Raw genomic sequence first — 23,534 nt, 5'->3', positions numbered from 1 at the left:
TTTTCAAGAACAAACCAATATTTTCACATCTGGAATAAGACAGAGAACTCTGAAACAGGTGAGGAATCTGTGGTTGTGGGACGCCACATGACACCTGGTGGACATGCAGGCAGCTCTCCGTATCTGAAGTAAACACATCTGCAGTTCTAACCAACCATGGATCAAAATATTTGGGGGAAAACTGCATTTGTACTGAACATGTACAGAATTTTTTCTTATTACTATTCTCTAAAAAATACAGCATAACACCTATTTACATGTTCCTTGTATTGTATTAGTTATTATGAGTAATCTAGAGATGACTTAAAGCTTATGGGTGTACACAGGTTATATCATGCACTATGCCATTTAGTAAGAGGATTTCAACATCCTTGGATTTTGGTATCCCAGTAGGGTCCTGGAATCAATCCCCTTGGATACTAAGGATTGTATTTTAAGAAGGAAAAAAAAGAAAGACAGAAAAAGAAAAGTACTAGGAGTGCATGCCTGTAATCCCAGCTACTCAGTGGTCTGAGTCAGGAGGATGGATAGTTCCAGGGCAGCCTGGAAACATACCAAGACTCTATCCCAAAAATAAAGTAAAATGGACTGTAACTCAGTGATAGAGCACTTGCCTAGTGTGCACCAGGCCCTGGGATCAATCACCAATTAAAAAAAAAAAAACGCAAACCAAACCAAAAACAAAACAACAACAACAAAAACTCAGCAGGGAGGGGCTGAGATTATAACTCAGCAAAAGAGTGCTTGCCTTGCACATGTGAGGCACTGGGTTTGATCCTCAGCACCACATAAAAATAAATAAATAAAGATATTGTGTCCATCTTATCTTTCATTTATTTATTTATTTTAGTTTTCGGCGGACACAACATCTTTTGTTTGTATGTGGTGCTGAGGATCGAACCCGGGCCGCACGCATGCCAGGCGAGCACGCTACCGCTTGAGCCACATCCCCAGCCCCTTGTGTCCATCTTAAAAAAAAAACAAAAAAAAAAACTCAGCAGAGACAACTTCTGAAAGTGAGGAATCATGGCCCCATCCTAGACAAAATGAATCAAGTCACCAAAGTAGGACACAGGAATCTGCATTCAGAAGTTCCCCAGGGAATTCAAAGGCATAGGAGTTGTTGATATAGAGCTGAACCATGAGGTTTATTTTCATGTCATTTAAAATATCAACCAGCATAGAAATATTTGATTTTGCCCGCTCTTTTGTAAAGTTGTATTTCACTCTAGCATCCAATTCTTCCTATTTCAGAGTATCCCAGGAAGCTGATGCAGGTGTTATCAGCACAAAGCAAGTTGGTCTTCTTCCTTGAACCAGGATACAGATACTCCTAGATGCTATTCCACTGATTCTTTCTGCTATAGTTTGGATCTTAAGTGTCCCCAAAAGGCCGATGTGTTAAAAGTTTGATTCCCAGCTTGGTATTATTGAGAGGTGGTAGAACCTAGGGCTGGGATTGTAGCTCAATGGTAGAGCACTTGCCTAGCAAGTGTGAGGCACTGGGTTTGATCCTCAGCACCAAATAAAAATAAATAAAGTCATTCATTGTGTCCATCTACAACTAAAGAAAAATATTTTTGAAAAGAGGTGGGGCCTAGTGGGAGGTCTTTAGGTCATTGGGGGTGTGCTTTTGAAGAGGATAATGGGACCCTGGCCCACTCCTTGCTCTCTTTGACTTCCAATGACCATGAGGTGAGTGATTTTCCTATACCATATGTTCCTGTCATGATGTGCTACCTGACCAAAAACAACAGAACCAATCAATCATGGACTATAACCACTAAATTCTATTCTGGTTCCAAAGTAAACCTTTTTTCTTTATAAGATGATTATCACTTCCCTACACTGGCTTTAATATCAAGGCTCCTTTGCACTCTAAAAGAGGCCTCAAGATCAAGAACACAATCTGAGTAATGTCAAGACTTCCTTTGGTAGTGAATATTTGGCGACTTTTAACCACCTGGTCAGTATTTTCCTGACCTGCACCTGTCAGTCTGACAAATGAAGCCCCTGGGACCTGTAGCCAGAGCAGTCTAAGAATACAAACTGGACCACACTTGGTGATGTCCTGAGGCCAGAGGCAGCTCAAGAGGTCTTGTTCTCACTTTTGTAAACCCAGAAAGAATTTTCTCACATCTGTAGAACATCCTTACATATAGATGAATTTGGCCACCTTGGTAGCTAGAAACACATTTTCTACTTGACAACATTTGCAAATCCTGTTTTCCCCCTTGATCATTGGCAATGTGGAAATATTTCCATATGTTGCCTTTGGGTTTACCATTCTATAGAGGGTAAAGACAGAGAATGTATAATATATGGCTTTCTTGCAAGTGTACACTACTACAGTGTGGAAGGCTTAGGGAGTTGGTCAGTCCTCCCCAGTTAATGCTGGTGTTATTTCTCTGATAGAGGTTACAAAAGGCCAGGTGTGGTAGCCCACACCCGTAATCCCAGCAATTGGGGAGGCTAAGGCAGGAAGATCACAAATTTGAGGCCAGCTTCAGCCATTTTGTAAGAATCTGTCTCAAAATAAAAAATAAAAAGAACTGTGGCTATAGCTCAGTAGTTAAGTGCCCTGGGTTCAATCCCCTGTACCAAAAAAAAAAAAGGTTACAAAGTTATGAAATATGCTAATGCTGCTAAAATATGGCTAAATAGTCTGAATTCAGATAAATCATTTCTTTTTCTTTTTTTACACTGTGGATTGAACCCAGGGCCTCATGCACGCCAAGCATATGCTCTATCATTGAGCTTCACTCCCAGCCCCTACATATTTTATTTATTTATTTGTTTGTTTATTTATTTTTGGTACCAGGGATTGAATTTAGGTACACTTAATCACCAAGCCACATTCCTGTAATCCCAGTGAATTGAGAGGTTAAGACATGAGGATTGCAAGTTCAAAGCCAACATCAGTAACTTAACAAGACCCTGAGCAATTTAGTGAGACTGTCTCAAAATAAAAACTAAAAAAGGGCTGAGGTACTGGGGATGATGGTGCATGCCTATAATCCCAGCAATTCGGGAAGCTAAGACTGGAGGATCACAAGTTCAAAGCCAACCTCAGCAACTTAGCGAGGTCCTCTCTCAAAATAAAAAATAATAATAAAAAAAGGGCTGGGGATGAAGCTCATTGGTTAAGTGCTTCTGAGTTCAATTCCCAGTAACCCCGCCCCCCCCCCCAAAAAAAAAAGTAGATTGGTGATTGCTGAGTTCAGGAATGGGGGTGGAAGAATGGGGAGTGATTGCTCATCGGTATGGAGTTTCTTCCTGAGGTGATGAAAATGCCCTAAAATCTGTTGTGAGGGCTAGGGATACAGCACAATGGTAGAGCTCTTATCTAGCACATACAAGGACCTGGGTTCAGTCTCCAGCACTGCCTAAAAAGAAAGAATTTTAAAAATACAGTGGATTGTGATGGTGGTTACACAACTCCATGAATATTATAAACCATTAAACTATACTTCGTGTGTGTATACGCGTGCGTGCATGTGGTGCTGAAGACTGAACCCAGAGCTTCATACATGCTCAGCAAGCCCTCTAACCTGTGGCACCCTCAGCAAGGCCCCCAGTTGCCACCACAGCTGCAAGGCACTCAGCTCTCTGAGTTCTTTGCTCCACAACTATTTTGCTTTGCCACAGTACTTCCTGAAAGGAGGAACAGGTAAAGTTTATTCTCATGACCTCTTCTCCATTAGTGACCACCAACACTTAGATCCTGGTCCACAGTAATCATTTCCCAGTATTGATATATCAATGGGTCCAAAATTGAGATTATACAGGGATCGACAGCTAACAGGGAAAGAGTTATCTAATTCATACCTCCAACTAATAGTTGTGTCTACTTTGCACAGGGAAAGGAGCAAAGCCTAGGAGAAATGCAAAATAGATTTATTTGTCCTTCCAAGAGTTTTCATTCTCAAACACAAGATGCACATGAATGTCTATAATACAAAACACAATATGATAAGTAGAACAGGTGAAGGTGAGGGCCCTTTGTGGAAGAGCAGCCCCTGAGCTGGGCTGGAGGATGGACCAAATCTCCTTTGGGCTGTATGGGTAAATAGCACAAATGTCTGCATAATCTCAGGATGATCAGCACTTAAGGAAGCATGAAAAGCAACAATGATCCTGCCTAACCGCAGATTCTGTCTACCTGATTTGTGGGCTTTCTTTGTAGGGTCAATCAACATGTGAACCAAGGCAGGATCTATGAACATAACTTGTGTAGACTTTCTGAAAGCTTTTGTCAAGATGATATCAGAAGCATAATGACCTTAACCATTTTTATTCCGAAATAATTTCAAGCTTACAGAACAGTTGCAAGAAGAGTACAGAAAACTTTCATATGCCCTTTATCCAAATCTATTAAAGACTATTTTGCTGGGTAGAGGTGCTCCCCTGTAATCCTAGCTTCTTAGGAGGCTGAGGCAAGAGGATCGCAAGTTTGATGAGCTGTCTCAAAATAAAAAATTAAAACAGGGTGTAATTCAGTGGTAAGCACTGATTTTTATGTCTAGTACTGCCAAAACAAAACAGTCTTACATGATTTTTTGGAGGTTCAGGAAAAATGAGAGCTATCCAGTCCCTAGAAGCTTCCAGTGACCATGAATAAAAAAGAAAACAGAATGTAATGGGGGTGGGGGCATGGGAAAAATGGAGGAACTGTGATTAGGCAAAGGGGAGGGAGCATGGGGGCAGGAAAGGTGGTGGCATGAGATAGACATCATTACCCTAGGTATATGTATGACTGCACATAGGTGTGACACTACAATGTGAAATGAAAAGTTGTGCTGCAATTGTGTACAATGAATCAAAATGCATTCTGCTGTCATATATACCTAATTAGAAATAATTAACTAATTAAAAAATGTTTAAAAAGAAAACAGAATGTAACAAAATCAGTTTACCAAAGTAAGCCCATCCAGGTCCAAGAGACAACTCAACCCTTATTCTACCCCTGCCATCCATCAGGCCCCTCCAGGTGGACACTGAATACCTTAGGACAAGATTACCAAACATGCAAAAAGAGCTAGAAAAACATTAAAACAAACAGAGATGGGAGGAAGTTGTGGGGAAGACTTTCCAACCTCATATGAAACACACTATAAAGCTTCTATAATTAAAACAGTGTGGGATAGCCACAAGAATAAACAGACCAGTGGTATAGAACAAAAAGTCAAGACATACAGAACTTATTATGTACGACAAAGGTAACATCTTAAATCACTAGGGAAAAGATGGACCTTCCTTCTTCTTATTTTTTTTTTGGCAGTCTGGGGGACTGAACCCAGGATCTCACACATGCTAGGAAAGCACTCTACCACTGAGTTCCACCTTCAAATCTGGACTTTTTAATAAATGGTGCTGAAATAACTGAAGAGCCCAAATGAATAGCATCCATTTACGATCACCCTTGAAAATCTGGATGTGCCTGAAGACCTTGTGAACTTCTGAGATGGGCCTAGCTCTTCCTCAGAGCAAGAAAGCCAGCTGCAGGCAAGAACTAGATTCACAAATGGGCTACAGTCTGAGGAGTTTACAGCCACCACTTCAATTTTCCCATTATCCTCACTTTGAAAATGAAAAGATCAAAGGTCAGACTTGCCTATTATCATAGTACTTAAATAGGAGAATTGGGAATCTAATCGTTATCTTTCTATTCCAAATTCTGTTTCACCCCTCAAAACTTGATATTTGCTCTTTCAATACCTTTGATTAGACTCAGCTGGGATCATCACCCTCTCATGTCTGATGCAAGAATCTTCTATTCAGTGATGCTGGGGACAGTAACCTCAGAATGTGACCCTAAGGGTCAGGCTTTTGGGGGCAGCCTGACTTTCTTCTAAGGGCAGCAAGCAGGAAATAACTTTCATTCATAACCTTCTGGAAAGGTCAGGGTAAAGAAATTAACACTGTTAAAATCTGTCAGGCACTGTATTAAGCACAAACATAGTTACTCATAGAAATAATGCAGCTCCCAAGAGAAATAAAAACACATATGTTCTACAGGAATGTTCACAGTAGCATTATACATAATGACCAGAAAGCAGAAATAACCCAGAAGGCTAAATAAATAAAGGGTGGTATATCCATACAAGGGATGTTATTCAGTCATAAAGAAATAAAGTTTATACACATGCCACAACATGGATGAACCTTAAAAACATCATGCTAAGCAAATAGAAACCAGTTTAAAAAATCCACATCACACATGCCTGTAATCCTAGTTCTCCTGAGATTAAAGCAGGAGGATCGCAAATTTCAAGACAGCCTGGATAATTTGGCAAGATCCTTTCTCAAAATAAAAATAAAAAAGGGCTGGGTGTGTAGTACAGTAGTAGAATGCTCCTGTATTCAATCGCCAGTACTGGAGTGGGGAAAAAAGTATATCTATTATGTAATTCCATTATATGAAATGTTCCAAATAGGCCGATTCATAGATAAAATAGCTTGGTGGTTGCTTGGGATTTAAAGGAACTGGGGGGTGGGGTAGCTAAGGGGTATAAAGTGTTCCACAATTGTGATGATGATTGCTCAACTTTACACATACAAAAAAATTAAATTGCACACCTGATGAATTTTTATTGTATGTGAATTATAGCTCAAAATAAAATGGTCAGAAAGAGGAAGGAAGAAAAAGAAGGCACGTGGGCAAGCGGAGACTGAAGCACACAGCTGACAAATACCATCACTGCGCTTTAAAAGCTGGGTCTAGGGGCTGGGGTCGTGGCTGGCATGTATGAGGCTCTGGGTCCATTCTCAGCACCGCATATAAATAAATGAATAAAGTAAAGGTCCATCAACAACTAAAATATTATTTAAGAAAAAAAGAAAAAAAAAAGCTGGGTCTAGCCCCGAAGCCCTTCCTGTACTGCACCATTATGTCCTTCGAGAGCAACTTCCAGTTTTGTTAAAGTACTTAGCGCGAACTTTAGGACTAGAGTTCCTGTGAACACAGACATTAAGACATGAGAGCAAAATGGTCGAGGAAACAAAGCACAGGCAGTGAATACGGCAGGCATGAGGCACAGCCGCCTACCTCACAAGGAGTCCTCGTTTCCGTCAAGCTCCCATTCCCTCCACCACGGGACACAAGGCCGCTGGCAGCCATATTTGAGCAATGGACCCACCCCCTGGTCACAGATGATTGGCTGCAAAGGAGGCCTGAGTCGAATCCAGCCAATCAGAGTCCGCTCCTGGAGAGCGGCATCCATCTCTGCGTTCCTGGAACCGGAAGCGCTCTGCACCCTTGGCCCTGGTGGGAGCCGTGAGTGGGGCAGTGGAAACGGACCCACGATGGTGGGAAGGTGGCTTTCCACCGCCTCGATCCAGCCCACTCCTGGCCGGGCCACCGCGGTTCCCACGGTTCCACAAGGTACCCTGTGCCCTCCTTTTTCTTAAACAACCCAAGGATACTACACTAACCCATAGCATCAAGTTCAATCTGCGTTCAGTTACTTTACCAAAGTGAGGAAAAAAGGAAAGAAAAAGCAACCGCTGTGTGCGTGCCCCTGTTTTAAAGATGAATCTGCTTCCAGATGGCTGAAACTGAGCAAACTTCAGCTAAAGAAACTGAAGCCCCAGTTTTCCTCCAGCCTGCACAGAGGGTTGGGTGTAGGCCACCATTTTCTACACTACAGAGGTCACTAGAGCAGCTCTCAAGAAGTCCCCTTTTGGCCCTCTTCATGACACTGGCGATGCTAGGGACATATCTGAAGTCAGTATGGCCCATGTCAAGAGACCTAACCTTTTGAGGACCTGGGAAGTTATTACAAAACTTAGATGTACCGAACGCTCAGACCGTCGGATGAAATTAACTAGGCCACAGTATCAGAAGGTGTACACTTTCCTTCCTTTCTTCCCAATAAAACCCCACTGCTAAAACTCTGGTGTATTTGAAATGGCCTGATGAGAAGTTACTGTGGATAATAAATGCATGTATGCCTTCTTGCTTTGGATCTACAATGTTTGCTAAAGCAGATCTCACATCCCCATCCCCCACTGGCAGGGAACACATGAATGAAAAACATTTACAAGAGGCGGCCTAGTCTGGCCACCAGAAGGAAGAGCTGAGTTGACAGGAGGAAAAGGGATGACTGAATCCTTTTCCCATCCCTCTATTTATGGTAGTCATTTGGCTCCAGGAAATGCTGAGCCCCTTCTCCCAGGACCCTGTTGGGAGTGACGCCTGCACTGGCTGACCCAGCCTGCCACATCCTCCTCCTGGCCTCAACAGCTCTCTCCTCATGACCCAGTGGGTCACTGGGAATCCAGCCTGTAAATGACAGTGCTTCTTAGAGGTCCCAGTCCAGTAAGGAAATTCAAAAAGGGAATGCAAAAAGCGATATATAATGAAGCTAGAAAAGCCCTTGTCATGAAGATGTTCCCGAACAGGAACATAGGATGGTGACAGGCAAGAAATCAGGGCTGGAATGAACACACTGGCCCAGGAGGTTGTGGCTTGCCTAGCTTAGGCTGCATAGCCAACAAAGGCAGAAGCAGAATCCAAGGTTCTGTTGCCCTATCCAGGGCTCATTCACCTCTTCCACACTCCAACCCAGTAACTCACATTTCTGTAGAGAAGTTTCCTTAGGAGGACTGGGTTACATATTCTTGTTGTAGATATTTGCTATGGTTTCCATGTGAGATATCCCCCCAAAGCTCATGTGTGAGACAGTGTATGCTTAGAAGTGAGATGATTGGGTTATGAGAGCTTTAACCTAATAAGTGCATTTATCCAGATAGGAATTATCTGGATGGTAACTGTAAACAGGTAGGGTATGGCTGGGAGAGGTGGGTCATTGGAAGTGTGCCTTTGGGGTATATATTTTGTCTCAACAGCAGAAGTGTCTCTGCTTCTTGGTGGCCATGTCCAGATCTGCTTTCCTCCACCAACTCTTCTGCCATGATGTTCTGCCTCATGTTGGGCCCAGAGCAATGGACTTGGCCATCTATAAACTTTTCCTCCTCTAAAATTGTTCTTGTCAGATCTTTTCATCACTGCAGTAAAAAATCTGATCAAATCTATGTTTCTTTTTTATTTTCCTTTTCCTTTGTTCTTCCTACCCCCAAAGCTTCTCTTTGTCAGCTGAGAAGCCAGGCTCTTCACAACCCAGACAGATTTCTGGAGTTAGTGTGTTTTTGTTTTTTAATTGAGAAATGTTCTTTGTTACTAGGATGCTGAGGGTTTTTGTTGTTGTTGTTTGTTTTGTTTTAAGCAAGAAAAACCCAAGGGCTGGTGAGTGTAATTCAGTGGTAGAGTGCTTATTGTCTAAAATGTATTAGTCTCTAGGTTTGAGTCCCAGAAACATAAAAAAATAAAAAGCCCAGTTATCGAGTTATCAGGTAATACTAACTATGAGCTCCTATTAAATGTTTTTCCACAAAGAAACAGAGAATAGACCAAAGCAGTCATAACAGAAATCCACGTATGCCAGACTGAGTAGGAGGCTATATTATTTCACATTCAAAGTCCTCTCCATTTGACATAGCACCTGGTGATCAACGCTTTTAAGCTGACATGTACATACAAAATACCATGACCAAGTTCATTTCATGCAAAAGAGAATAGATAGAGTGTCCTATTGGCAAAGTTACTCCTGGGGTTTGGGGAGTTAAAATTTCCTCATTCCCACACTATGTTTGTAATCTTGCTTGGGTACTTCCCCACCTTCTGTGTTATTACATTCCCCACCAAGTCTAGCTGAAATCCCAACTTTTTCCATAAAAGCTATCCTGACTACCCCAAGCTAAAGTTCTTCCTCCCTCCTCTGAATTTCTATTAACTTATCTACACTTGATTAAATATATGTGCCTTGTGTTCTCTTGTTGTTGGCTTCAAATATTATTTAAATATTTTTTAATATTTATTTTTTAGTTTTAGGTGGACACAATATCTTTATTTTATTTTTATGTGGTGCTGAGAATCTAACCCACTGCCTCACATATGCTAGGTGAGCGCTCTACTGTTGGAGCCACATCCCCAGCCCCCAAATATTATTTAAATATTTTTATTTAAGGTTTCACATGTTTATGTTTTGACATCTCAGATGAGACTGCAATCATGAATGAATGTCTAACATTATTGGTTGGACACAAGCTGTTTCATTTTTATTTTTTTGCACCAGGGATTGAACCCTGGGGCGCTTGACCACTGAGCCACATACCCAGCCCTTTTTTATTTTGAGATAGGGTCTCACTAAATTCCTTAGGACTTGCTAAGCTTCTGAGGCCGACTTTGAATTTGTGATCCTCCTGCCTCAGCCTCCTGAGCCAATGGGATTACAGGCTTGTGCCACTGCACCTAGCTCACTGCATCTTTATGCTAGTCCCACTATTTCCCCCTTTATAGAAACCAGTGTCTGGAGGGATGAACTTTTCCTATGGCTACAGGGTTGCTGAATGAATACTATCGATTAGAGTTCAGATGCCTAACGTGTGTGTGCCTAAGAGGCAGGGTACAGTCTTCCATTCCTGGATCCAGAAGAAGGACTCTGTGAATTGTTAAGAGCTGATTTTATTCCAAGCAGCCAGCAGCCAGTCCCTCTCTAGCCCTCCTCTACCTCCCTGCCCACCGTGCATGCCCTGGCACCAAGACACTGCCTGGCTGGCTTGCTGCACTCCCAGCAGCAGCCCTCTCAGTTACCATCTTGTGACTTCTTTTCCCCCTGCAGGCTTTTCTGATGTTCATTTTAACTCGACCTCATCAAACAGTACTACTGAGAAGGGAAGAAGGGCCACTCTGCTTGACTGTCCTGGCCTCTGGGCACCCAGACAGCCCCAGGGCCTACTCCAGCCAGGGCTGAAGGCTCACATCGCATCGCCAAATAGCTCCTTGAAATGGAATGCACCTGAAGGTCACGTTCACTTGCTTCCTGGCAGCCACCTCTCTCCAGCTGTGCTGCCTGAACACTCCTTGCTTCCCTACCCCCCTCTTTCCCTCTCTCCTTCCTGTCCTCCTCTTCCTTTCCTCCCCCTCAGACTCCTTCCCACCCTCTTTTGCTGGCTTCTGTTCTTTCTTTCCATGAGCAGAGAGTTTCCAGGCCTGGCCCTCCGCCAGCACATTTGGACAAAAGGCAGCAATCTTAGAGGGAGACGTCATCTCCCATCCCCATCCATGGGGCCAGCACAAGAGAGTTGAGCGGAGGCTGCTCCCCTAGCTGCTCCCAGGTTCTGGGAAAGGAGCAGGAGAGATGGAATATCATAGGGGCTAAAGCAAAGGATTTGGAACCAGACAGATCCAGGTTCCAACTCCAGTGAACTCTAAGAGCTGCAGGACCTTGGGCAAGTTACTTTCCTAAGCCTCAGTCCTCTCAGTACTGAGAGCAGGACCTGCTTTGAAAGGCTGGAAAAGATGAAGTGAGAGAGCTCCCTCCCACAAAGCCCCGGCACAGGGCATGTCCTGTGAAAAGCAACCAACAAATGTATTCCTGGTTACAAAGTACACCGAACCCTGCGGAATAATACCAACATGAATGATGACACAGAACCATGTGTTAAAAAATAACAATAATACCATCTCTTCAACTCATCCAGAGGGCTGCTTACCCAGCCTTGTTTATCTGCAAGTGTGGTAAAACTCTAAAACACTCTTCAACAGGGCTGGGAATGTAGCTCCATGAATGTAGCTCAATGATGGAGCACTTGCCTAGCATACACAAGGCTATATGGGTTCGATCCCTGGCACTGCAAACAACTCTCAAATGTATGACACTGTAACAATGTAATCATGCAAAAACTGGTTTTGAAATTTTTAGAGGAAGTCAGGAATGGTGGCACACGCCTGTAATCCCAGCGCTTCAGGAGGCTGAGGCAGGAGATTCATGAGTTCAAAACCAGTCAGCCTCAGCAAATTAGCGAGGCCCTCAGCCAACTAAGGAGGCCCTGTCTCTAAATAAAATATAAAAAAAGGGTTGGGGGAGTTGCTCAGTGGTTAAGGCCCCGGGGTTCAGTCCTCGGTACCAAAAAAAAAAAAAATTATTAGGGGACCTGACCCCATTTCCTTTACAGGAGAAGCATGCACCCCAAGCAGTGGCCAGCATTCAGCCTCACAGGTTACAAGGCCAGCCTGAGAGTGAGGAGGAGGCCACCCTGAAAACACAGCAGCCTGTCCTGGCCGCCTCCTTCCCATGCTCTTTTCCAGCTCTCTAAGAGCTGAGGCCCCTAGTTCTGTTTGTTTACTCTCTGTGCCTGGCATTTTATAGTCAGAAGTTGTGCAGTGCCTGGAAATATGCTCATTTTTATTTAGCTAAATTTCAATATATGGAAAATTATCTTTTGCCTGTGATTTCATTTAGGTAATCTGAGCCAGCATGAATGGATCTGAAACTAATCAATAAGATTAATCAACATGCTGCACACAGTATCTATAGGAGGTGCTGAAGGAATGGTCCTATCTCAATCAAGATAACACATAAACCCAGTCAACCAAATGGCAATAAGAGATTGTAATCATTAAGACAAAAAGACAAGATGAGTCAAGGGAATGCCTGATAGCATATTTAATAAAAATCACAATGTGACATTGGTTAAAGATTAAATTTAAACTACAGTGGCTAGTGTTACGAAACAAATACAAACTGGAGGAATTTAGAGGACAATGAAAGAGGAGTCACAGACTGCTTCAAAAAAGGAGGTGAATTTGGCCCTTCAATACTTAGGTGTGATACAGTTTGAGTGTGGTCTGTCCCCTCTGAAACTCATGTGGAAATTTAATCCCCCTAATGAGATATTAAGAGGTGAGATCAGGTAGGACCCTTAAAGGTGATTAGGACTCTGTCCTCCTGAGTGGGGCAATCCATGTATACAGTTAGTGGGGTATCTAGAGAGTGGGTCTGCTAAAAAAACCAGTTTGGTTTGGTCTCAGTTTCCCGTTTCTCATCATATAATGCTGGGCACCATCTCAGGACTTTGCCAACAAGAAGGGTCTCACCAGATGCAGCTCCTGGACCTTGGACCAGAACCATGAGCCAAAATAAACATCTTTCATTATAACGTACCCAGTCTCTAATACTGTACAACAGAAAACAGACCACAACAGCTGTGTTCCAATAGTTGGAAAAAGAAAAGTATTCAAGGCAAGGTGAGAGCATAAAGAAAAGGAGAAGGTGTACTCTGGCCACTGTGATGACTGACCTAGTGGTGCTGGAGCGAAGGACGTGGGTAGGGAATGGGAGAAGATGGAACACTCAGGTAGGCTAGATGTCAAGACGCTCTGAAAGTAAGAAGGAAGGTAAGGCTTCCTCCCCTAGAAAATGAAAAGGGCCTGATGGAGATGTGTTTTCTTTTGCCCATGTTAGGGGGAGAGTGCCACACTCAGGAGACACGTGTAGAGCAGGCAGTTGGAGGGGATGAACTAGATATCTGGTGGAAGAACAGTTCCGCAGGGGTGAAGCTGGAAGGGTTCTTGTGAGCATGAATGAGCTGTCTGGGGAAGGAAGTGCAGAAAAGGCAGAGTGAAGGACTGAGGCATGGGTGCTCCTTCCTATCACTTCACTCTTGACTGGCTTTTTCACCTGGACCTTCCAGCTAGAAGGTGCGATCTGATGGCATGTCCAATCCAACACATGCATTAGACTTTTTTTTCTTTTCTTTTTTTTTAAAGACAGAACTTGCTGTGTTTTCCAGACTGGCCTGGTACTCTTGGGCTCAAGCAATCCTTCTGCCTCAGCCTCCAGACTACAGGCACATGCCACCACGCCCGGCTTCTGGACTTCTCTACTAATGTCTAGTCCAGATCATGGGCTACAGGGAGTGATGCATAAATGTTTGTTGAATGCAAAACAACTGGTGAAGATCTCTGTTTTGAAAGACAATTAGGAAAACCAAAACGTATGGTGTCTAAGGTGAGGAAGATTTAAAATATGCAATTAAAATGTGACATGGGCTGGGCAGAGTGGCACACACCTGTACTCCCAATTACTCAGGAGGCTGAGGCAGGAGGATTGCAAGTTTGAGTCTAGCCTCGGCAATTTAGCAAGGCCCTGTCTCAAAATAAAAAATGTAAAAAAAGGCTGGGAGGGTGGTGGTGGTGCTGGGAATAAGGCTCAGTGGTAGAGCACTTGCCTAGCATTCACCAGGCCCTGGGTTCAATTCCCAGTGTGTGGTGGGGGGGTGGCAGAATATTTACCAACTAGTACAGCAGCATCTCAGTATTTTGACAACTGGCCCAAATATATCAGGGCATAGCAGTTTTTTTATATTTATTTTTTAGTTTTTATTTTTACACAATATCTTTATTTTACATTTATATGGTGCTAAGGATCAAACTCAGTGCCTCAAGCATGCTAGGCGAGCATTCTACCACTGAGCCACAACCCCAGCCCCAGCATAGCAGTTTTATACTAACCTTATTGGGTTTCAAGAAAGGAAGAGTCAGGAACATACAGTACATTAGCAAAATCAAGAACCAAGAGAACAGTGAACTGGCCGTTGATTTCCCTATTAGTAACCTGGGATAAAATTTCAGCAGATGGTTAGGAACCTAAGCCAGATTTCAGGGGTGTGGGGAGGACTTGAAGACCTGCCCCAGGGGACTCTTCCAGTTCTTTGCTTCTCTCACCACCCTGCAAATAACATCCTCCTTCTTTCTTCCTCCAATAAATAAGCAGCCTGAATCCCAAGCTGCATGTATACCTAGAAGCAGCCACTTTACCCGCTTTCCCCACTCTTTGCCCCTGTCCCAGGCATGGAATCTTGGCTGTCCTGTGTTCAGGGAGGAAAGCTGGGGTAAGAGGCTCCCTTGGCCCTGACTCCACGGAGCTGGACTCTCCAAGTGTGGTTGTTTTGAGAGGCATTAAGCAGCGCTCTTCTCTGACATTTTGTTTTCCCACCCCATTAGTCACTGTAGTTCACTGAGGGGTAAACAGAGTTCATTGGTCTCCCTTTGATGTCCTGGGAGCTTGTGGATGTTTGCTGATTGACACAAATACAAATGATGAAATGGACCAGATACAAAGGATGTCAGTTGTTACAGATGCCCGGAAGTTATCTTTGGGGTTAGATGACCACTGCTTCATTCCAAGTTGGAATGAATCTCACCTGCAGCTCAGAGTGTCGGGTGGAGGACTCCTCTGAGTACCATGAGAGCCAGAGACAATGCCCTGGCAGGGAAGCCCAGAGCACAAGCCAGTGCTTCAAGAAGCTCCTTTCTGTCTTACTACCAGCCACCTTGACCGAGTCTGTGGCTGAGAGATTAGCCTTACTACAACCACAGCGGGTGCAAGTTCTGTGTCTCAGGCTGCCCTCTCACTCCTGTGCAGGAACCAAACCAGGGCATCCAGCATCTTCCCCAGCTGACTTCTCTGACTAAGTGCGTTCAGCTTTTGCAGTGATTTGGGGCATAATCCCATAAAACACTTTTGCTGGATCTTCTGGGGAGGTCCAGCCTATATTGCCCAGGACTTGAGAACCAGAAATAAAAAGGCTGTTATGTCCTGCTCTGGCGCTTCCAGTTTGCTGGGGCAAGGCAGTCAGTTATGACTTTTCCAAGGGCAGTAGTACCCATCTCCTCTAACTCATTCAAAAGGAACAAGAAAGTCACATGTAGCCTCAGCTGGGGCAGCTATCCACCTGCCCCCTCCCCTTCCCTGGACTCAGGCTCCAACTCTAGGGGGATAAGAAAGACCAGAGGACAGAGGGATGAGATCAAGTCATCTCTACCTGGGGACAGTACACCTACGCCAGCAAGGATGCGTCCAACCCTCAGCCTTTGCCACAAGATGCAGTTATAGGACGGTCCAGGTTCATTCAGCCTGTTGTACATCAATTGACAACTCATTTTTTATGCTAGGCACAGGGGCACGTGCCTATAGTCCCAGTTACTCAGGAGGCAGAGACAGGAAGATCATTTAGAAATTTGGGACCAGCCTGGGCAATGTAAACCCATCCCTTCTGTTAAAACTTTTTTTTTTTTTTTTTTAGTGCACATTTCTGTTTTTATTGTTTGTTATTATTTATTTGAACTCTGGGTTTTCATTTCCCAGAAGAAAAGAGTGGGAGAGAGGAGGAGGAGAGAGAGAACTCCCTTTTTGCTTTAGAAACTGACCCAGTTTGTGATTTTTAAAAAATATTTTTCTAATTGTCGATGGACCTTTATTTTATTTATTTATATGTTATGCTGAGAATCAAACCCAGTGCCTCGCACATGTTAGGCAAGTGCTCTACCACTGAGCTACAGTTCAAGCCCTTAGTTTTTGATTTTTTTCTTCTTTTTGGTAGACCAGGAATGGAACCCCAGGCTTTGGATAAGCTAGGCAAATGTGGTACCACTGAGCTATACCCCAGCCCTGATACCTATTTTAATGTAGCAATTCCACTTCTAGGGTTGGATTGTTTTTAGATTTTTTTTTTGTGTGTGTGTGTGTGTGTGTGTGTGTTACTAGGGATTGAACCCAGGGCCTTGTGCATGCGAGGCAAGCACTCTACCAACTAGCTATATCCCCAGCCTAGGATTGTATCTTATGGAATACCGGGACAAGGGCTGGAGAGGGCTTGTGACAACATCACTTATAATAGCTAAAATTGAAAACAACCAATTGCCCATAAACCAGTTTTGTTAAACAAATTAAATCAATCCATATAAAGGAAACCTGGGAAGCTGTTACAAAGAAGGCTGTGTAAGCACTACACAAAAATTGCCCTCACAAAATGTTTCTACATTATGATAACATGTTGCAGACCAATAAGTAGCACTTGCCTCTATTTCTGTAAATAAAAATATCATATGCCAAGAAAAAATGTCTAGGAGGATTCATGATATATACCAAACAGTGCCGGCCTTTCAGGCAGGGGATAGTATAGAATAAACTTTCATTTCTCATCTTATTCTTTTCATGTATTGCTTAAGTTTCACAGCAAATATGATTTTCAGATTTTACATATGTATACATAGAAAATTTATATATATAAGGAAAATTAAAACTGTAAAGTACACTTTTTTAAAGACCAAAATAACAGAAGGAAACACATTTAACACTCTGCTTAAACTGCTCTGACAAGCTCTTGGGGTGAGACCTGCAGCCTATGGAAGGCCTAGTCATGATAGAGTACAGCCTTGGTCACGGTCACAGTCACGTCCACAGCTCCCCATCCCAGTCCCTTCCCAGCTCAATCTGTACCACTGAGGGACTCGGTGTTTTCCCTAAACTTGCTACAGAGTGATTCACCCCTGCCTTCCCTGAGGCCAGGAGAAAAACCCATAACTTGGTTTTCCACAGTTCAGCCAGTTAGAAAGGGGTCTCAGGCTTACCTCTCTTTTAGCCCCACTGAACCACAGCCAAGGACCAAGCAACAGCTCTAGGCCCCAGCTGGTAAAGAGCCTAATATTTAGGCAAACTGAGAGCTAACAGGATAGATTTTTGCCCAAATCAGGCACTGATTTTTAACACCAGCCATAAAAGACAATCTGACCATCGTTTTCCATGTGGAGAATTGAGTTAATCACTCACCTTCTGTTATTAAAGGGGTCCAGTGGCCTGGCAGCTTTTCCGCTGGGTGAAGTACAAAGAGTTTTAAGAGAGCTGGGGTAACCTTGAATTGTGAGGAGGTCAGCTGGTTCTAGTGAAGGAAAAGGGGTTCAGGCCCGGATACACAGGATGACAGGTGGGCCCAGGGCTCGGTCCCCAGAGCCACAGAAGACCAGGGGTGCATGCTAAGAAGCACAGCTGAGGACAGCAAGCTGCCACAGCTTACAAGGGTCTGCACAACCAACCTATGAGAAAGCAGTTTCAGTAGACTCTCTCCAAGAAACACCACTCAGGCACAGCACCAGGGAAGGAACTGCTGAACCCTAGCTTCAGCAAGAATACAGGAGGACCTGGCAAGACCTCAGGGTAAGGCAGTGAGACCAGCAGGACACAGGCCCAAGCAGGGTGGGCCTTGGCCACTTACTACCCATGCATCCCCCCAATCCCACCCCACCCTGCATCTTTTGCAATCTGAGGTTTCTATCCCTCCTGTGATGTTAAAGCAACTGGCTGTACCTTAAAATCATCTGGAGACTTTAACAAATGCTGATACCCAAAGCCCACTCTCAGAGACTTTGCTTTAATTGATCTAGGGTGGGACCCAGGCATCAATTATTTTGAAAATCCTCCTTCCTGGGATTGAGAGTATACTCTACCTCAGTGGTAGAGCCCAGCCTGGGAGGCCCTGGGTTCAATTCCCAGTACCACAGAACAGAACAGAACAATCCCCCTCTCTTGCATTTCAATGTATAACCTCAAGGTACTCCAAGTTAAAAAAAATTAAGAAACTTGATGTGGGGACAGAATTCTAGACCTATTCACTGTTAATTTAAGACAACTAAAGTTGACTAGAAAAAATAGTGTAAATTTTAGAAGGCACCTGAGCAAGGCATGAATCTAGATTCTGCAGGTTTCCTGCCTTCTGTGGACACCAAAGGGAAGGGCTGGCCAGGAGATCTCCTCACTTTCCTCCTTTCTCCACAACTTCCTGGTGTTGCAGCCAACAAGATTCTCACACTCCCGTCCTCCCCTGGGAGGGGATCTTTGGTCTTCAAAATCCCGCTCCCTTAAATGCAGGCTAAATGTCAGGTCTGGGTGCAGAAAGACCTGGACCACCCTGGGAAGTGGATTAGCAGCCCTAAATGCTGCTCCCACCCTCACTTGCCTGTTGCCCTGTTGGTCAGGATTCCTGGGTGTTAGCTCTGCCAACGCCAGAGGCCCTGCCTGGCCCCTTCTCCAGGAGTCTCAGCCCACCCACCTATGACCACGCAGGATGTGTCTTCTTCCCTTGTGGTTGGGCATCCTGGGGGGTTTTGCTTTCTATATTCACGGAAGTAGATGTCACTTCTTCCCTTGAGTGACCACTGTCTGTTCTCTACCGGGTTCTCTGGCTCTAGCAGTTCTGTGTCATGACTGTCCACACCCAAAGCTGACAGCCCTAAGTACGCTCCTCTAGTCCTAAGAGGCAGATGGCATCGGAAGCAAGTCATGTGCAGTTCTATCTTGCTATCTTTTGTAACACCAATAATGATTTTTTTTCCTTTTTATTGTATTATCCATATTTTTGTTTTGTTTATACAATGAAGACTTTTTTTCTATGTCACTCTCTTAGTTTTTACATAAAGTTCCCTTGATAAACTCCCAGCTGAGTTCAATTCCAGGAAAAAATCTTGTTCTGAAAATTAATTTGTATGCTTTCTGTTGTCCCAAATCCAAAACTATGCAATCCAGTGTATTTTTGTTTGTTCCTAAGTTGCCAGAAAACTTAGAGCCAAATTCATTGTCCAAGTATTGTGATCTGCTCAATTTGGGCCATTCAAAATGTCCACTCCTTTTGCTTTGCTTTTTCTCCTGGGCATTTTTGTACTTGATTTTAGTCTAAGTTACCTCACCCTGCGCCCAAAACAGTCCACAGCAGTGCCTACCTCTTGACCTTGGGAATCCTTTTGTCCTCTCCTGCCCCACCACTGCTGTCACCCTGCTCAGTAAGAATCCGGGTCTGGATGTTGCAAAGATTTGGTCTCATCCTCCTCCAGGTCTCCACCCAACAATGAGTGAGCTTTCTAAGACACAGATCTGACCCCTGGGGAACTCCTCCTCCTGAAGAGCCTTCCTTGCCCTGCCTTCCCCCAAGCCCTCCCAACACACACACACACACACACACACACACACACTCTTCCACACTGCAGGCTTGCCAAATCTCAGTGACTTTACATTCACTGTTCAACAAAGCTGAAACAACCTTGACTGCTTTGTTTTCTCTGTAGAGAAGTTTCCAGGGTTCGGCCCAAGCATCAGCTCTCTGTGGGCCTTCCCTGAGCTGGGGGTCCCTCCTCTGGTCTTTCTCACTCTGTGGCTGGATTACTCGCAGCCAGGTCAGACCAAGTTTTAATTTTGCTTCACTACTCAGTCAGGATGATGAGTTCCTGGAAAGATGGAAGAGGTATTCTTCATCCCTGTGTTGAAGACATGGCTCAGACAGGGTTCAATTATCCCAGAATAAAGGACAGGACACCAGCCCCTCTGCCAGCCTTTTCGTTGTCCTGCCTCAAAACACGGTCTCTAGCCAGCACACCTGAATCCCAGGGGCTCAGGAGGCTGAGGCAGGAGGATGGAGAAAGTTCAAGGCCAGCCTCAGCAACTTAGGGAGGCCCTGTCTCAAAATAAAAAATAAAAGGGGCTGTAAAAGTGTCTCCGTTTACCCTGGACTTCCTCTCAGAATTCCATTCTATGCCTCCCACCCCCAAAACTTTCTACTCCACTCTGGATGTTTCATATTGCAAGGAGAAATGATTTTTTTTTTTAATTTTATGTAGTAACCACAGAGAGTATAAGCATTCAATAACAAATTACTATAGAGTGTCTATTGTAACCCTATCACCCCGCCCCATTATTACCCAACCTCATCTGGGGTGTTTAAGTCATCCCTTGAAGCCCTCTGAGCACAAGCCAGAAGTCTGCCTGCTCCTTCCCCAGCACCAGCGGGTGAAAGCTGGATCTCTGCTCTTCCCCTGCTCCAATCCACGGCCCTACTGCGCACTCTCAGCTTCCTGTCCTGGCTGCTCACAACAGGATTCCACAGGTCTTGGTTCTGCTCGGTGGTCAGAATCCAGATCCCTGTGACCCTCGTAAACTTGATTATATCCTGTGTTGTTAAGAGACTTCCCCTAGACTTCATCTGTTCCCAACTCCATCCTTAGGGAAAAAGAGGGAGAAGTAAGATTCAATCATCTTTACCTTCCAGCTTCCCCAAGACTGCAAATTCCGACCACAGCGAGGGGGTGGGGGCTGGCTGCTCAGGCGCCCCGATCTTACCCCCGCGAGCGCACCCGCGCGCACTCACACTCACGCGCACTCACACTCACGTCCCCTGTGGCCCAGCACCGCGTAGTGCGAGGACCCCGCCCAGTTCTGCAGGTCTCCGGGCGAGGGACGGCGGCTTCCCGACCCGGGAGGAGGTCTGGATCGCACTTTGCTGAAGTCCGCGGGCGGGCTGAAGCGCCCCGCAGGACCGCGCCTCTGCGTCCCCACCGCCGGCCGCCAGAGCCCAGCGTCCGCGGTCTGCAGAGAACCACTTCCCAACTCCGGGTTCGGGCAACTCGAGCCGTTTCCTGCCTCCAGCCTCCAGTGCCCTGCTAGGTCCCCCAGCTCACCCCGCTCCCCCGGCCCCGCCCTACCTCCCCGCGGGCGGCGGCTCCGCGGGCTTCGGGGTGCATCTCGGGGACGTCCGGGCGCGCCGGGGCGGAGGGCGGCTCCGCGCGGGACCGGGCGGTGGCGGGAGCCCAGGGCGCCATGGCCCGCAGCCCTCCGCGCCTTTGTCCGCGCGGCCTCGCACGGCCGCCGGCGAGCCCCTGGGGTCCCCGCCGCGCGCTCTCGTCGGGTCCCCACCGCCCCAGGCCTCGGCGGCGCGCTCCTCTGGGCCGCCCGGCGCCCCTCCCGCCAGCCGAGAACTGACTCGTTGGGCTGCCCCTTCCTCTTCCTCTCGCGGCGCGGCGACGATCTGCCGTGACGCGCGCCCCCTCCTCCCGACCCATCCCGCCCCGGCTCCAGTGAGCTAATCCGCAGCTGGCGGGCGCCCGGCCGGTTGCCACGGCAACCCCTCTCCCAGGGCCCGCCGCCGAGGGGAGCCACGGTAAACAGGACCTTCTGCCGGACTCGCCCCCTCGCCTTTCGGGGGTGGGAGAGAGATGGTGGCTTAACCCCTTCTATGCTGAAGACCACCACGTGGCAATCTCCATTCCACCTGGGCCAGAGAGCCATTGGCACGATGCGCTCAGCTGGGAACCAGACCTGGACTTAGATGCCACCGAAGGGTCACTCCCAGGTCCTCGCATTGCTCCGACCGGTTAACACAATTATGGGACTGGACTGGGCCTGGGACACCCCAGGCAGAGTCGGGCACCACACTTGCCCCAAGCTGCTTGCAATCAGGCGGGAGTAATGACTGTCTGTCATAAGACAGGCAAAGAGGGTTTGGATAGAAGAGCTCCCGAACCCTCGAGGAGCAGGGCTTTTGTCTGGAAATGCTCCCAGAGGAGAAATGACTTTTAAGTGTCCACTGCCCTAACATAGGACACACATTCGAGGCACAGGGTTGCAGGCTTTGGGATCGCCAAATAAACGTGTACACACACGTGAAAATGCTGTGGGCTTCCGGAAGGGAGACCCGAATACAAACTGGGGCATTTGAGGAAGTTCCCTGGGGCTTTGATTGGCGGAGGATCTTGAATGATGAATTGGGGTAAGTGGAGGGGAAATGGAGGAAAAGAAAGACAGTCTAGATGGAGAGAAGAGCAGGAGCAGAGGCAGAGGGGAGGTTGGACACACAGAATCTATGTCACAGATGAACAGTGTGAACCGTGTGAACGGTGAATAAGGTCAGATAGGTGGGCCTGGCCAGATTTCAAAAGGCCTGGATAGAATTTGGATTTTATGCTGCAAGCAATGGGGAGCCATGGGAAGTTTTCGAGCAGAGGAGCGCCCAGATGAAAGGGAGATTTTGAGCCTGGCAGTGGCTCTATACTGAAGGAAAACCATTCTTGCCTTTAGCTCAGGTACCTTCAGAAGGGTTTAGCTGCCAGAGGCCTAAAGTTTAGGCAAGGGGAAAAAAGAAGAGAGACTTAGCCTTACACATCCACAAAGAGGTGCTCAGGAGAGAGAAAATAAATAAAGGACTTTGTATGACAAAGCAATGTCTGGGAACCTGAGATTTGAGGTACTTGTTCAAAGTCATAGGAGAGTCTGGATGTGGTGGCACATGTCTGTAATCACAGAGACTCCAGAGGCTAAAGGAGGAGGATACAAGTTAGAGGCCATCATGGGCAACTTAGGGAGACCCTATCTCAAAAAAAAAGAAAAAAAAAAAAAAAAAGGCTGGTGCTGAGGATATAGCTCAGTGGCAAAGCACCACTGGTTCAGTCCCTAGCAACTCCCCCCCCCCAACACCAAAAGTCACAGTCACAGCTAAAGGTTTTGATCATATTACGAGCTCTCTGAAGCTTTTCTAGTCCTTCACGCAACACTCATTTCAACTAAGCACAGTGAACTTTCAGAATACAAATTTGCAAAGTGGAAGCATTAGGAAAAAAAAAAGTAAGCATTTAAATTATTATTTTGTTTTCAGAAGCATCATTCCATACGTTTGTTTTCACTTTCTAAATAAAGATCAGAGGTGTGACTTTTTGACTGGTTAATCACTGTCCAAGCCCTCAGTGTATGGCAACAAGCTGCAAAGTCCAAGAACTACTGAGTGGAGAGTGCAGCTGGTCCCTCCCCTGCAAAAAGAATCCAGGGGCCTTTGAGTGTGTGGCCCCCCCCAATTGCTATTTCAATGCATCTTAGGTGTGCATGACAAACAGTAGACCAGAAGGCTAGGGAGTTTCTTAGTGACAACTCCCAAGCCCTGCTGTTACTCCTTCATCTTTGAGTTCTGGGCACTAATTTGTTTTTGAAAAATGTCTCTGCCTCTGTTCTCTGCGCATATTCTTTACTGCCCAGTTGTGCTATGACAGTGGGACAGGTTGCAAAGAGACCAAGGAAGACCCTGGAGATGGGATATGA

At 45.6% G+C, this 23,534-nt stretch overlaps 1 protein-coding gene across 10 annotated transcripts in view; it reads right to left on the bottom strand.

The window, feature by feature from the left end:
* Dennd2a (DENN domain containing 2A) overlaps positions 1–23,534 on the bottom strand; it is a 104,654-nt gene that overhangs the window by 69,900 nt on the left and 11,220 nt on the right. For 3 of the 10 annotated variants that reach the window (XM_071611627.1, XM_027952196.3, XM_027952194.2), the window contains exon 1: positions 21,152–21,399. The exons of 1 other annotated variant lie outside the window; for it this stretch is intronic. The gene's annotated coding sequence lies outside the window, so the exon portion shown is untranslated. Of the gene's footprint in view, positions 1–17,456; positions 17,566–20,833; positions 20,909–21,151; positions 21,408–23,534 lie in introns of those variants that run through there. 6 more of the 10 variants (XM_071611614.1, XM_071611611.1, XR_011707430.1 and 3 more) reach the window with 6 other exon arrangements.

Source organism: Marmota flaviventris, chromosome 1, assembly GCF_047511675.1.
Source record: "Marmota flaviventris isolate mMarFla1 chromosome 1, mMarFla1.hap1, whole genome shotgun sequence".
In the NCBI taxonomy this organism is placed as follows: Eukaryota; Metazoa; Chordata; class Mammalia; order Rodentia; family Sciuridae; genus Marmota; species Marmota flaviventris.
This window is presented reverse-complemented; position numbering and strand designations above follow the sequence as displayed.